Below are 12,927 nucleotides of genomic sequence, written 5' to 3'. Positions count from 1 at the left end.
CAGGAAACACTGGGGTATATGGTAGCTATCTGGAAATCTGTTCTGCCTAAATCGTCCCTTACCTATCTTGATCATATCAAGTCAAAGCAAATGTCATAGAAATTTTCATGCGTGTTCACTGAATCCCATCTTCCCAGAAATGAACAAAATTATTTTTGTAACATTTGTCTATCTAAACATTGTTTTCAATCCAGGTCAAACCAAACCTGGTCCTCATTGTCATATTTTCAGTTAGAAGGTGGGGGATATAAAGAATAATAGGAGATGAATTATAGAAGCTGGAACAACTTGAGACTCTACAAAGTAAAGAAATGTTTTAAATTTTCCTTGGTCTATGTTTTTCTTTTCTGGATAGTGTCTTCACAGTCCTCCAACAATCACTATTTTTACACTTTTAATGATACTTTGAGTTTCAACTTATCTTTAAGTTTTTCAGTATTCCTTGTGGTTTGAGGATTTAATTGGCAATTAGAGCAAATAAAGGGATAGTTTGTAAAACTGTATTTGTGATTATCTAAACATGGAAGAATAAATCAAGCATCATTGTGTGGATTTATTCTCTGCAGAATATTATATTTACCATTCTGTCTGAGCCACTTTTCAAAAAAATTAGACTACACTAATATTCAGAATCTAGGTAAGAATTTTTTGGTTGTTTAAAATGTACCTGGTTAATATGATCTGTTCATAGAACAGTTTTAATTTCTAGCATTATATCCCTGAGTAAGAAGGCTATGTAAGGACTAAGGACAGATAAATCCTACTGTCTATGATATTGTCAGAGAGGAACTAGGGGATGATGTGTTGAACAGGAAATGGGGGTTGGGGTGGGCAAAAGCACTGTCAACAGACTGAACTCCAGTCTGAGTGTGACCTTGTTGTAACACCAAACTGTCTCTTCACAGAATATCCATTAAAATAAGCCAACAATCCCAATGGGGACCAAAAACACATCAGTTCTGATCCAGAGGGCTCATTAATATCAAAACTAATAACATCCATCCATATAAGAATAACCATATTAATGTAGGTATTTTCCAACTTGGGACCAGGCGGGGAAGCTGACAGTATAGGGCAATTATCATATCTAGATTTATTTTCTTTTTCATTCATGCATGGAAAAAAATCTTTTTAAACAAATTTCCACTTTAGAATGATAAGTAAAGCTGAATAATGTGGGTGAGACAAGAAGAAGTGGAAAAAGCTATCTGTAAATCTCAGAGATAAAGCAATTTTGTAAGGTTCTGGATCCTTCAGTTTCTATTAATTTCTTGGTAGGGTTCTCATGCTTATCTCTGATGTGTGAATATTCCAGCTGTTAGAGAGAATATCAGTGGTTCTAAGTGGTGTCTCTAACACCAAGATTCCACAGCATCTTTATCTCAGGACCTTCCCAGCATGGAATGGTAAATGTTGCTTTGCAAGGTAAAGATTTTACATATAGTATAGAAGAACACCTCAAATCAAATTCCTTTGAAATGGGGGCAAAGTTCACATTTACAAATTCACATATCTCCTGATAACACCCTCACAGCTTACTACATGACATACAATTTTACAGTTGTGGGAGGGGAATCTACCAAGAGAAGATGAAAGATGTGCAATGGAGGGAGAAAAGTAATTTATATAATCCCCTTTTAGGAAACACGATCCTTTTGTCTGGACTTGAGACATCACCTCACCCATTAGCACCGTACTGGTCAATATCATGAAGTCAGTTTGTAAGATTCCTAAGATTCAAGAAACCACATTCATCTTCTTTCCACACATGTAACTCCAGGGATCTCAGAGAGATCAGAGCTGTTTGTACACTTGTGGGGGTGATGCTACCCATAACTGTCCTCTTATTCAGCACTTGTCACTGCTTAGAAGCAAATACTTGCAAAGAATTATCAGGAACCAGAGGAGATACACTGGATTTTTTCCAACCTCCTAATATGACTGGACTGCTCAACTTTGGGTGGAAGTAGCTATCTGCATCTCCCTTACTTGGGAGGTCAGGCTAACCACAAGGCAGGGATGGAAAGGGCCAGTGCAGGCATAGTGGGGGAGCCTGTGTCAGACTTATTGAGAGGCACACCCTCACCTCACTGTAACACCTTAGAGAGGTTCAGCCTCATCAAATGACTCCACCTGGGCCTCAGGTGCCCAGACCAGTGGTGGACACTAGCCCAAGCTGGAGCAGATTATCTTCCCCAGGAGTCAGAGTGCTCTGAAGGCACATACCTCTGGGAAGCTAGGGTCTGCCAAGTGCATGGGGATGTGGTAAAAGTGAAAAGAGAAGAATCAAAAAACCAGCTGTGCAGAGATGCAGGGTGCAAGAAGATTTTGTTAATGTAAAGAGGGAGGGGAGAAGCTACCTTGGTCTAGTTTTAGTTCCTGATTACATCCATATCTGAAGCTTTAACTGCTCTTCCTGTCTGTGCAACACCATGAGAAATATCCCTGGATCTTAATCACGAACTCCCCAATGTCTACAGCCCATTTGCTACAAGTAGTGCCTGAAATGCTTTAGCACCCTTCCCTATCTTTCACTCAGCTAGCTCCAAGCCATTCTCCAGGTCCCAGCTTAACAGCACTTCCTGCAGGAAACCCTCCCGGACTACTCCTCAAACCTTGGCTCCACTTTTTATGGGTATAAAAGGTAGCACTCTGCACCTCACCATAGTTAGGAAATGTGACTACTTTCCTGTTAGACTGTAAATACCAAAGCATAAAAACCACTTCGATCCTACTGCTTAGCACACAGGGCAGGTACATGCTCAGTAACATTACTAAGTGAATGAAAATCAAGAAACTGGTGGAGGTACGTAGGAGGACTGAGAAGGATCAACACTAATAAACACCCTTCTGATAATGAAGCTGCTTTGACCCTACCTTACTGACCCTTTCCAAGTTTCTGGTTCCTCCCTCTTCCATCTCCACAACAGGCCCAAGTTGGCCATGAAAATCATCATATTATACTTTGGGGCCAACACATTCAGGAACCCAGGCTGGAGGAAGCACGTTTCCAGATAATTCACTGAAACAAAGGAAAGTCTATAGGAGTTTAGGAAGAAAGAATAATGACAGGTTTTGAGGTCTAGACAAATCTCAGTTCTGCTCTACATTTACTGGCTATGAACCCTGGACAAGTTACCGGAGACCTGGTTTCCTTATCTGTAAAGTGAAAAAAAATAATACCTCAAAGGTGAGGATGAAAATGACTTTGAAACCACAGCACCTAAGACAAGCTTGCAACTAATGTTAGTCAGCTGGTCGTGGTGAAGTCCACGCAGACCTCACCCCTACACCCCTACCCCCAGCTCCTACCAGCCACAGACAAGTTCAGAGCCCAGAGCCTGCCCTAAGACTGCGCATCTGAGAGAGGCGTTGGAGAACATCTATCCTGTTGGCTTTCCAGTGTATGAGAGCCCCAAGAAGTGAAAGAGAAAAAAAGAAGCAAAAAGAAAGAAAGAGCATCTCGGGGCCAGGCAGGTGGGCGGGCAGAGCAGGCTGGATGCGTGGTGGGGAAGCTCAAGATGTTTTTTGGGGAATCACTTGTTTTTTACTTAGTAGGTGCATTACTGTGAGCAAGGTGAGGAATAAACTATACATAGTTCCTGGAGAACTCAACTGGGATGCTTTTCATAAGAATATTTTATTAATACTTGAGAATTGAAAACATACAAATTAAATTCACCAGAAAGGCATATAAATTATAGCTAGCCACCAGGAGCACATTATTAGAGATGTTACTAATATCAAAATGAATTTTGTTTGCATTTTACTTGCCCTCAAAACTGTTCAGAAACTCTAGATTTTCTGTTGCTCATGTAAGATGGTCTCACATCTTTGAGCTCCAAAAACCAAACAAAAGAATTCTTTATAAAAAAAATCAAATTAATAGTTAAACCAGCACAACTAGGAATCTGTTCTGGAGCCTCTGTAGATGACTTATAGCACTGCTGGTCCTGCCTTTCAAACAGGTGGTACCAACACCCAGCAAAGTCCCAGGGAGGGATGGGGAGTGCTAGAGCTGAGAGTAATAAGGACAAGTTCATGGAGGAGATGTATCTCAGAGGAAGGCAGGACCTGACTAGGGCCCAGCCTTTCTTGGGGATGGGCTGGAGGGAGACACCACTGGCATCTTAACAGGATGCTCCTCCGGTGCAGGGACTGAATGTGCTGAGCACACATTGTAGGCAGGTCATTTGGCACGTCCACCTCCACCACATACACACTGAAGGACAATACCATCTCCAGTCAATGTAACAACAACAAGCAAAACAAAACCCACATACATTTCAAAATGCCCCTGGAGCCTGGATGAAAATCACACCCACCGAGTACCCCTAAATAAGTAGAAAGAAGAGACAAGAACAGCAGGTAGAAAGTCAAAGAGAGACAAAGAGGGAAACAAAAAATTTGATGAGGACCCAGCAGAAAAAGGACATCCTTCAGTGACTTTCCCTGCCAAATCAAGTCCCAACTCCTTAGAAAATAAAGCCCTCCAGAACTCGACCCCACCTATCCCAGCTGCCTCCACTCCAGCTTTCTCCCCAAGGACACTCACCCCCACCCTCCCTTCCCAGACAACTCCTGGTTTTCCTGACCGGAGGTGCCATGTTCAGACTTCTGTGCCTCGGCGTGTGCATTCTCCTCTACCTGGAGTGCACTTCTCAAGGCAAACTCCCAGTCATACATCAACACCCGGCATGAAGGTTTGTGAAGCCAGACACAGACAACCCCACGCAGGTGCACAGCAATCAGACCTACGCCACATAAGCAATGCTGTGGGCAGTACTGTCTTTCCATTACCTTCTAGGACCTTGTTTCTTTTAGGACTGACCTAATTTAATTCCTCTTGTGGCTCTTAGCCTGCTGAGTTCACGTGAATCTTCCCAACTGTGTACTGTGAAGCACACTGTTCCTGAAGAGAATGAAAATATTCAAGTATTTTTTAAAAAGAATTTTCACTAGTCTTTATACCTAGCTAGCATATGTAGTAAAACATTCCCTATATTTCTAAAATTACGACCAAATTTAAATATGTTTCTGAAACAAATTTGCTTGTAAGAGTAAAATATGCTAAAGTTCCAAAGTTATTAATAACACTAATTAAGGAAAACAGGGCGTAATGAAAAGAGCTCTGGCAACTGAAAGACGATCTCAGTCTACAACCTCAAGTCTGACTCTTTAGTTGTGTGACCTTAGAACCTGGCTTCACCTCAAAATACTTTCTCATCTGAGAGAGAGAGCACTGCCCTTCCCTCTCTGCAGGGGTCTGTTCAGGTAACAGGAGACAAGGTACCTAGCACAGTACCTGACAGGCTGTGTTCATAAACAGTCTGCTGCCTTCCTTCAACACAAAAGACACGCTCACATGAAGGTTTAGGTGTGAGGGAGTCCACACCTCCACAAGTCTCCATCAGCACAAAATATCACAGCAGTTAGTTCTAATAAAAAAAAAAAAAAACAATACCGTCACCCCCAACCCACGAACATTTCTGAGGGATCTGGAGCCAGACAAGGGAGCCTGCATGTGGTTGTGCAAGAACTCCATCAGGGCCGCATACACACTGACCACTCGAGCATTAACAGGAAAAGTACACAGTCATTGTGCTAAAACCTCAGGATACCTTCATGTTAGAGCTCATGCAGGTTAAAGGGGGGAAAAAAGTCAAATTAGGCCCAACTCCAATAGACTCCTTAAATAAATCAAGACAGCGATGCTGACTTACCCTTCCTGAAAGGCGAACAGTACCATGCCTAAACCATTTAAACACTTCAAGATTGAAACATTCCACACCGGAACTGGTGCCACTACATGACTCAGAAAGCCTGCGCAGGGGACCACCAAGGGCACCACGGAAGGTGCTGAACCAATGCAATTCGCGGAAAACGCAGGCGAGGGGGCAGAAACAGGACGATGATTTCTGGGTTGTGCACACCCGCACCTGCGAACCGCTTTCCAGACCACGGCCGCCTCCTCAAGCATTTGAAGTAATTCGCGGCTTCACTATGGGGACGGCAAGGGAAGGCCGCGAGGCGAGCACCCTGGGGCTGGGGGCCCTTCCCGTCCCGACGTCCCGGGGTCCCCAGTTCCCGGCCGCCGCCCCCCGCGCCCCTCCCCCACTCCGCGCGCCCAGCGAGGGCCGCCCGGCAAGCGCCGCGAGTAACGCCCCAGCCCGAGCGGCCAGGCCCCGCACGAGACCCTCGGCGCGCGGAAGGCGGGGCAGCCCGGCTGCGGTCCGCCCTGGCTCGGGGTCGGGGTCGCGGGTCGGGGCCGACGTTGCGTCTGAAGCGGCCTAGGCCGGGGGGAAGCCGGGCGGGCGCGGGGGCACGCGGGGCGCGGACACTCACCACATCACGCCGGAGGAGCCCTCGCCCATGAGGTTGCTGGAGCGCGGCCCCACGGCGACCAGCTCGGGGCCGCGCCCGCCGCCGCCGCCCAATACTTCGCGGCCGCCGCTCGGCCCACGCTGCGCCTCCCGGAGGGACTGCGTGTCCGCAGCCGCTGCAGCCGCCGCCTCAGAAGAGCTGCTGAGCGGCGGAACCGCCCGCCGCTCGGACCGACTGCCAGCTGCCCCTTCCCTGCCTGACGAACTGACGGACGTGTGGCGGAGGGAGGGGCCCGGCCGAGGAGGGCTCCGGGGCGGGGCCGGGCAGCGAGCGCGCCGATTGGCTCCTGTGGTCCAGGGGCGGGGCTGCGCACTTAGTATAGACAAGTGTGTGAACCGGTGTCCTCATAATTTGTATTCATTTTTTTCAATTAGGAATAATTTTGCTGTGAACATTTGTATACCAGTTTTGGGGAGATCTATATTTTCATTTCTCACAGCTATATGCCTGAGATTGTCATGGCTGCGTTATAAGGAAACTCTATGGTTAGCCTTTTTGGAAACCGCCTTTTTCCAAAGTGCCTGCACCATTTACATATTTCCACTAGTAGACTATGAGGGTTCCAATTTATCTCTAAATTATACCCTACACCTGTATCAGCTGTCTTTTTGATGACAGTCATCCTCATAGTTCTGAAGTGGCATCTCCTTGTGGTTTTGGATTCTGCTTCCCTGATACTGAGATTCTTTCATATGCTTTTTAGCCATTTGTATTGTCTTCTTTGGAGCAACATGTATTAGCAATTATGTAGTCTAGGTGAAAGACTCTTCAGAAATATGATTTCTAAAAAACATCTCTCACTCTGTGGGATGTCCATTACTTTCTTGAGAATGTCCTTTGAAGCAGAAAAATCATTTAATTTTGGTAAAGTTTATTTCTTTTTTCTGTTCTTGCTTGTGTTTTCGTGTCATATCTAAAGCTATGTTGACTCCCAAGGTCCCATTTTGGGTCTTTTTACCTTCTAGCCTGGCACTTCCTCTTCCCTTCTCCAACCCCCTTGTCTTCTTGAATCAAAACTAACCATACTTTACTTTGATTGACCATCCTAGCTCCAAAGTGGAAACATGTGATAAGGGTTTAAGCATCAGCCTTTCCTACAGAATTTGTGTGTTAATGGCAATTACTGGCCTAATGCTGAAAGGATAAACCTGAGCAGGTGGAACTAGCCTTTCAGTGAGCAGGTGGAACTAGCCTTTCAGTCAGCAGGTGGGAGAGGATTTGGGCAAGGAAGGGGCAGGCCCAGGCTGCGGGGGGAGGACAGGGGGGAATAGCACTCCCACCTCCCTCTTTAATTCCCCTTCATTGACCTTGAGGTTCTGCATCCGTAATGGGATAATACAACCCAATCTGGCAAGGTGGTGATGACACTTTACTCGTGTCATTTATGAGCAAGTTCTTGGTACTAAGTAGTGGTCGGTTAATTGTGACTTTTCATCTTGGCCTGGCTGATAAGTGAAATGGGCACACCCTTAGCATGAGATTCAAACTCCTTTTAACTCAGTCTTCTTAGCCTTCCCACATGCTCTAGGGTGTCCTGGTCCTGTCATGAGACAGAGAGCTTCATCTTCAAGATCTAAAGTTGTATACAAAGAGTATCCAGGTGTTGGTTGTGAGGAAAGAGCCTTGTCAAAGCTGGCCACCATGATGGAGGGGAAGTGCCCTGTGTGGGATGCTGTGGCACAGGAAGGGCAACACTTTGGAGCTAAGCCCCTCTGAATAAGATCCACTGTCCATTGCTTGCTGGCCCCTGAAGACCTTAATTAGCACTTCTGAGACCCAGGATTCTCACTTGTAGAATGGGCTCAGAAAGAAACCCTGCTTCACAGGGGTTCTGTGAGGCTTAAAAGAAATGACAGTTCAAAAGGGTTTTGCATAGCGTTGGTGCTCAATAAATGTTAGCATCCTCTTCTCCTTGTCAAATATAGAAGTGTAAAGAGATGTTTTAAGAATTCTCCATATTTTGGCTTCTGGCCTTGGCAATTCAAGATGGCAGCCTGTGCCCCAGCTGGACTTGCTACTGTCATTGTGTTTCCCTTCCTGCCCGTCAGAAGAAACTAGTGCAAACTTCCACACCCCTGACAGCAGGCAGGGAGGGGAGGGTCGGATGAGGACCATCTGCTCCTTATTCTCCTGCAGAACGGCACTGCCCAGCCATGTTCAAGCCTCCCCCCTGTCAGGTCCCTCGGGCTTAGATCTCATATCCTGATGCTTTCAGAGGCAGACAGGGCAGGAAAGCTGGATCCCGCACCACTGTCACTTGAGCCCAGCACTTACCAGGTTTCACGGGTGAAACTGGAGAGGAGCCTGGGCCCTGCTCTCATGCCTGAGCTCATGTCCCAAGCTCAGTGACTTTAGACAAATTGCCTAACCTCCCTGTGTCTCAGTTCACTCATCTTTAAAACAGAAGTCACAGAGATGAAAGTAACTCCCTCACTCAATTTTTTTTTTTTTAAAGACTGAGTTATGCAGGCAAAGTGCTTCATCTGGTGCCTGGAAAATGGTCAATAGTTAATAAATGTTAGCTGTTTTCTTATGTTACTCATATCATCATCCTTGATCCCCACAAGCTGCCCAGGGCTTAAGCAGGCCATATATGATGTATTCCTTTTCTAGAAAAGTAAACCGAGGCTGCAAGTTTCATGGCCAGGGAGCCCACAGGAATGAGTGGCCGAGCCTGGATCCCTGCAAGACACTGCAGGACAACAGTGTCCACACCACTACTTGATCGTGCCCAAACACTGTTCCACAGGCCTGCCTGCACAGGAAAATGCAGATTCCTGGGCTAATCTTCAGATCTACTGAGGAGCCAGAGCCTGGAAATCTGTTTTTGTAAAGTGCCTCTCAAGGAATACCAATGCCCAGTTGCTGTTGGGGTCGCCATCTTTATCACCGAGCCCAATGCTCACTGGGTCAGTGCAGGGCAGGGGGACAGGACAGGTGCTCCTGAAATAACAAACAGCTTCACAGCCAGCAGCCCAGGTGGACAGTGCTGCCTGCACATTAAGTAGGAGCTTACCGAGGTGTCGGGGAAGGAGATGGTCACTTTAATGCACACCAATTTTTTCCAGGTCACTGATTTCTTTCTAGATTAAATAATTTCATTGCATCCTGTGGCTTTGTAGAGAAAGTCTATTTGCATTGAATTGGAACATTCTTTGTCAAGATATTATATTTGTACAAAGCTTCGGGTGTGGCATTTCTTGGACACCTACCTGGAAGATGGTCCGTTGGTGGGCACTTGTGTTGTGAGACAATGGTTGAGCAATAGGACGCCTGTGCCCACTGAGGCTCTCCTGGCTCCTGGTTGAGGGCACGGGGCTTTGCAGAGTGGGGCTGGAACAGGGTTACAGGTCGCCTGCTGGTTCAGAAGCTGTCAGAGCTGGAGCCTCTGTCCTAGTGCAGAATGACTGGTCCCTGATTCCCAGGCAGAAGGCTGTGTCCTGAGTACTTGAAGGAGGTGGAGGGGAGGTCAAGAGTGTGTCTCTGACCTCCCAGGAACCCGGATCCTTTTCCTGCCCTCCCAGAAGATATTCTCTTCAGATTTTCAGGCAAATTATCAGGGACTTCAGCAAACCAACCATTTCCATTTGGAATTTGAAATTGATCATGGACAATTTTCTGACATGCATGTCTCCTGCCATTTGCAAAATGTGCATCATAGGCCCCTTCTGGAAGCTGGGCTAGGCAGGCAGTGTTTCCTCTGTCCCCAGCCATCACTGCAGGTTTCCCGGTTTGTCGGAGCCAGGGTTGTGGTTAGAGAGGGAGAGTCCTCAGGGAAGTCTCAGGGAACTTGGGATGGGAGCTTGGACAGGTGCAAGGCCACTCGGTGCCTGTCACTGTCCACACCGCAGGCCAGAGGTGACTGTGCATCATTCATGTACCATCTGTGGAAGGAGCCCATCTGTCAGGGTTTCTTCCTGCCAGCCCTGGGCAGAGGGTGAACAGATGCCTTAGACATGACCCTGCCTGGAGGAGCTCACAGATCAGAGAGGGAGGCAGCTCGGGTAACACAGAGGAGAGATCTGTGAGAAACCAAAGAAGACTTCCTGGAAGAGGTGAAAGTTGAGCAAATTCTTAAAGTATGACTAGCAGTTTATAGTGGCCAGAGAGGAGAGTTCTGCAGACGGAGGAAACAGGGTGTGCAAAACTACAAAATCTTGGAGGGTGAGGTTGTTCAGGGAACAGTGAGTATTTCAAGTGTAGAGATAGAAGGTAATGCAAATTTCCTTGCTCTGGGCTTGGTGCTGACGGTGGTTTGCCCAGAGGTGATCAGGTGAAGTTGTATGAGCTCTGTCTGCTGCCCTTTAATTGTGCATCACGTGACCGAGGGGCTTCTGGGACAGGTGAGGCTGCTGGGAGAGGCGGCACAGGAATTCCTGGGGTTCATATCCCCACTTGGACGTTCATTTCCTCATCTGTGGAATGGAGGTCATGATACTAACTCCCACAGAGGGCCATGAGTGTGACCAGAGACAAGTGGAGACCGGTGGTGGCCTCTCTCCTCCATCATTCAAGTTAGTATCTCCCAACCCTGGGGGCTGGTGAGGTGAACAGAGGCTCGGGGTTGGGGCAGGAACTGTAGGGAAAGGCCAGGGAGGTATGGAGCTGGGTTTAGGAAGGAGGGACAGGATGAGCTGTGTGAAGGGGTGGGTGGGCAGAAGTGCCACAGGCAGGAAAGAGGAGCATCGTTGAAGTGGGCCCCAGGAGCTCAGAATACCTGGAGAGTGTTGCCCTGTCACTTACCGGTGGTTATGTTTTCAGTCAACAAACACCCCATGAGGCCTGCTCTGTGCCGGGCTCTGGGGATTCTGAGATGAGCCAGACAGGTGTGGCCAGATGCTGAGAGAGGGACAGTGGAATGGGACAGTGTGAGCTGACGGCATCCTATAGAAGTTGCAGCCCAGACTGGTGGCTGGAGCAGGTCAGGGAAGGTCCCTGGAGAATGGTGTCCAGGGAAGGGAGGCATTGAGAACATAGTGCCCGTGGACTGTCCTGCCCCAGCAGCACTCCTGGGGGATGCAGAGATTGGGGGCGGAGTGGGGGTGCCTGAGAACTTGTTCACTCAGTAGAGCATGACTCGGAGTCTCCCTGAAGCCCACACAGTAAAGCAGAACCCAGGAAAATTCTGTGTCCCCAAGCAGTGACAGGCCAGGTGCTGAGGAGACGCTCTGGATAATCCTGTGCTCCAGGCAGCACTGGGCACTCAAAAACCAGCTTGGGAATTCAAACTCTCGAATGACAGGAGTCCACTCTTTCCCAGAAGTGCCCCCGCCGTCATAGCTGGAGGCCGCCCTGGGGGTCCAGCTCTAAGCACTTCACACTGTTCACTCACTCAGCCCTGTGAGGGGGGCCTGTCATTAGCCCATTTTGCTGCTGTGGAAATTAGGCCCAGAGAAGTTATGTGTCTTGCCCAAGGTCACACACATTCAGTGGCAGAGCTTGGCTTTGAGCTTGGCAGCCTGGCTCCCATGTATTTATGCTGAACCCTACAATCTCCTTATGTGGTGCCTGATGTTTTGGGGGGCCCTCCCCTGTGGCCTGGGAGGAGGGGCACTGGCCCTGTTGGCCCCATGCACCTGCTGGGGCTGGGAGACTGGGGTGACCATGGGAGGCACAGAAGGTGTATGGCTGGAGAGATTGAGGGGCCAGGGGCCTGGGAAGGGGGATCAGAAAGTAGAAGGCCCAGAAGGGAGCACAAAGAAACCCTTTCTGAGCTTCAAATGGTCCTTATTTTGAGGATACTGGGCCCCCTTCCCCAGAGGAGCCCCTCCCCACTGGGTGTGCTAGTTGCCTCCATATGGCCCACCCTTGTTTGGGGTACCCCAGGCAGGTAGGGCATCTGGAGGGGATGTGCCCCTCTCCCTCATGCCCTTGGATAGTGATTGGGATGCCACTGTCATTTTGTGGTGTTGAAGAGGCTCCTTATTCCAATGTGCAAAGCCCTTAAAGATACCAGCTCTCTAGAGCCACGAACTGCAGGGTGCATGTGTGAGGAGAGTGACCAGGGCCAAAGGGGACCCACACGTCTGTTTCCTGAGGTTGACCAGCTCCCTTGGGGGAGTATGGTCTCCTGGGATCTCCAGGTTGTGCTCTCACAGCAGCTCATGGGCATGGTTGTCCCCACTGGGCTTTGGGGACCCAGGAGGGTGACTTTGCTCTGGCCTTGGCTGAGCAGGCCCAGCCCCCGCTGATCCCTCATTTGGGGCTGACACCTGGCGGCTCCGGGTTTCCTGGCCAGGGTGTCATGTGGAATTAACTGGCAGCAGGGACAGGTGGGTGCTGATTGAGGCTGATTGCTGGGAGGCAGCGGCTGCAGACTGCACAGAGCTATTTCCAGCCACTCCAATTGTGTCAAGGAGGCTTAATCCTTCTAAGTGCCTTTGTGCTCTGGTGGTGTGCAGTGAGGGCGGGGGCCAAGGCCGGAGCAAGGTCAGCCTTCCCCTCCCCTGGTTGTCTGCATTTTCTCTCCCTTCTACTCACCCATCCACCTACCCATCCACCTACTCATTCATCCATTCACCTACCCATCCATCCACCATCCAT

General features: G+C 48.5%; 1 protein-coding gene across 4 annotated transcripts in view; it reads right to left on the bottom strand.

Moving 5' to 3' along the window:
- The window catches only part of LOC141579214 (U3 small nucleolar ribonucleoprotein IMP3-like), a 54,504-nt gene extending 47,917 nt beyond the window's left edge, over positions 1–6,587 (bottom strand). For all 4 annotated transcript variants that reach the window (XR_012510385.1, XR_012510383.1, XR_012510384.1 and 1 more), the window contains exon 1: positions 6,346–6,587. The gene's annotated coding sequence lies outside the window, so the exon portion shown is untranslated. The remainder of the gene's footprint in view (positions 1–6,345) is intronic.
- Positions 6,588–12,927: the final 6,340 nt, after the last annotated feature.

The sequence above is a fragment of the Camelus bactrianus genome, chromosome 11 (genome assembly GCF_048773025.1).
Source record: "Camelus bactrianus isolate YW-2024 breed Bactrian camel chromosome 11, ASM4877302v1, whole genome shotgun sequence".
Lineage (NCBI taxonomy): Eukaryota > Metazoa > Chordata > Mammalia > Artiodactyla > Camelidae > Camelus > Camelus bactrianus.
This window is presented reverse-complemented; position numbering and strand designations above follow the sequence as displayed.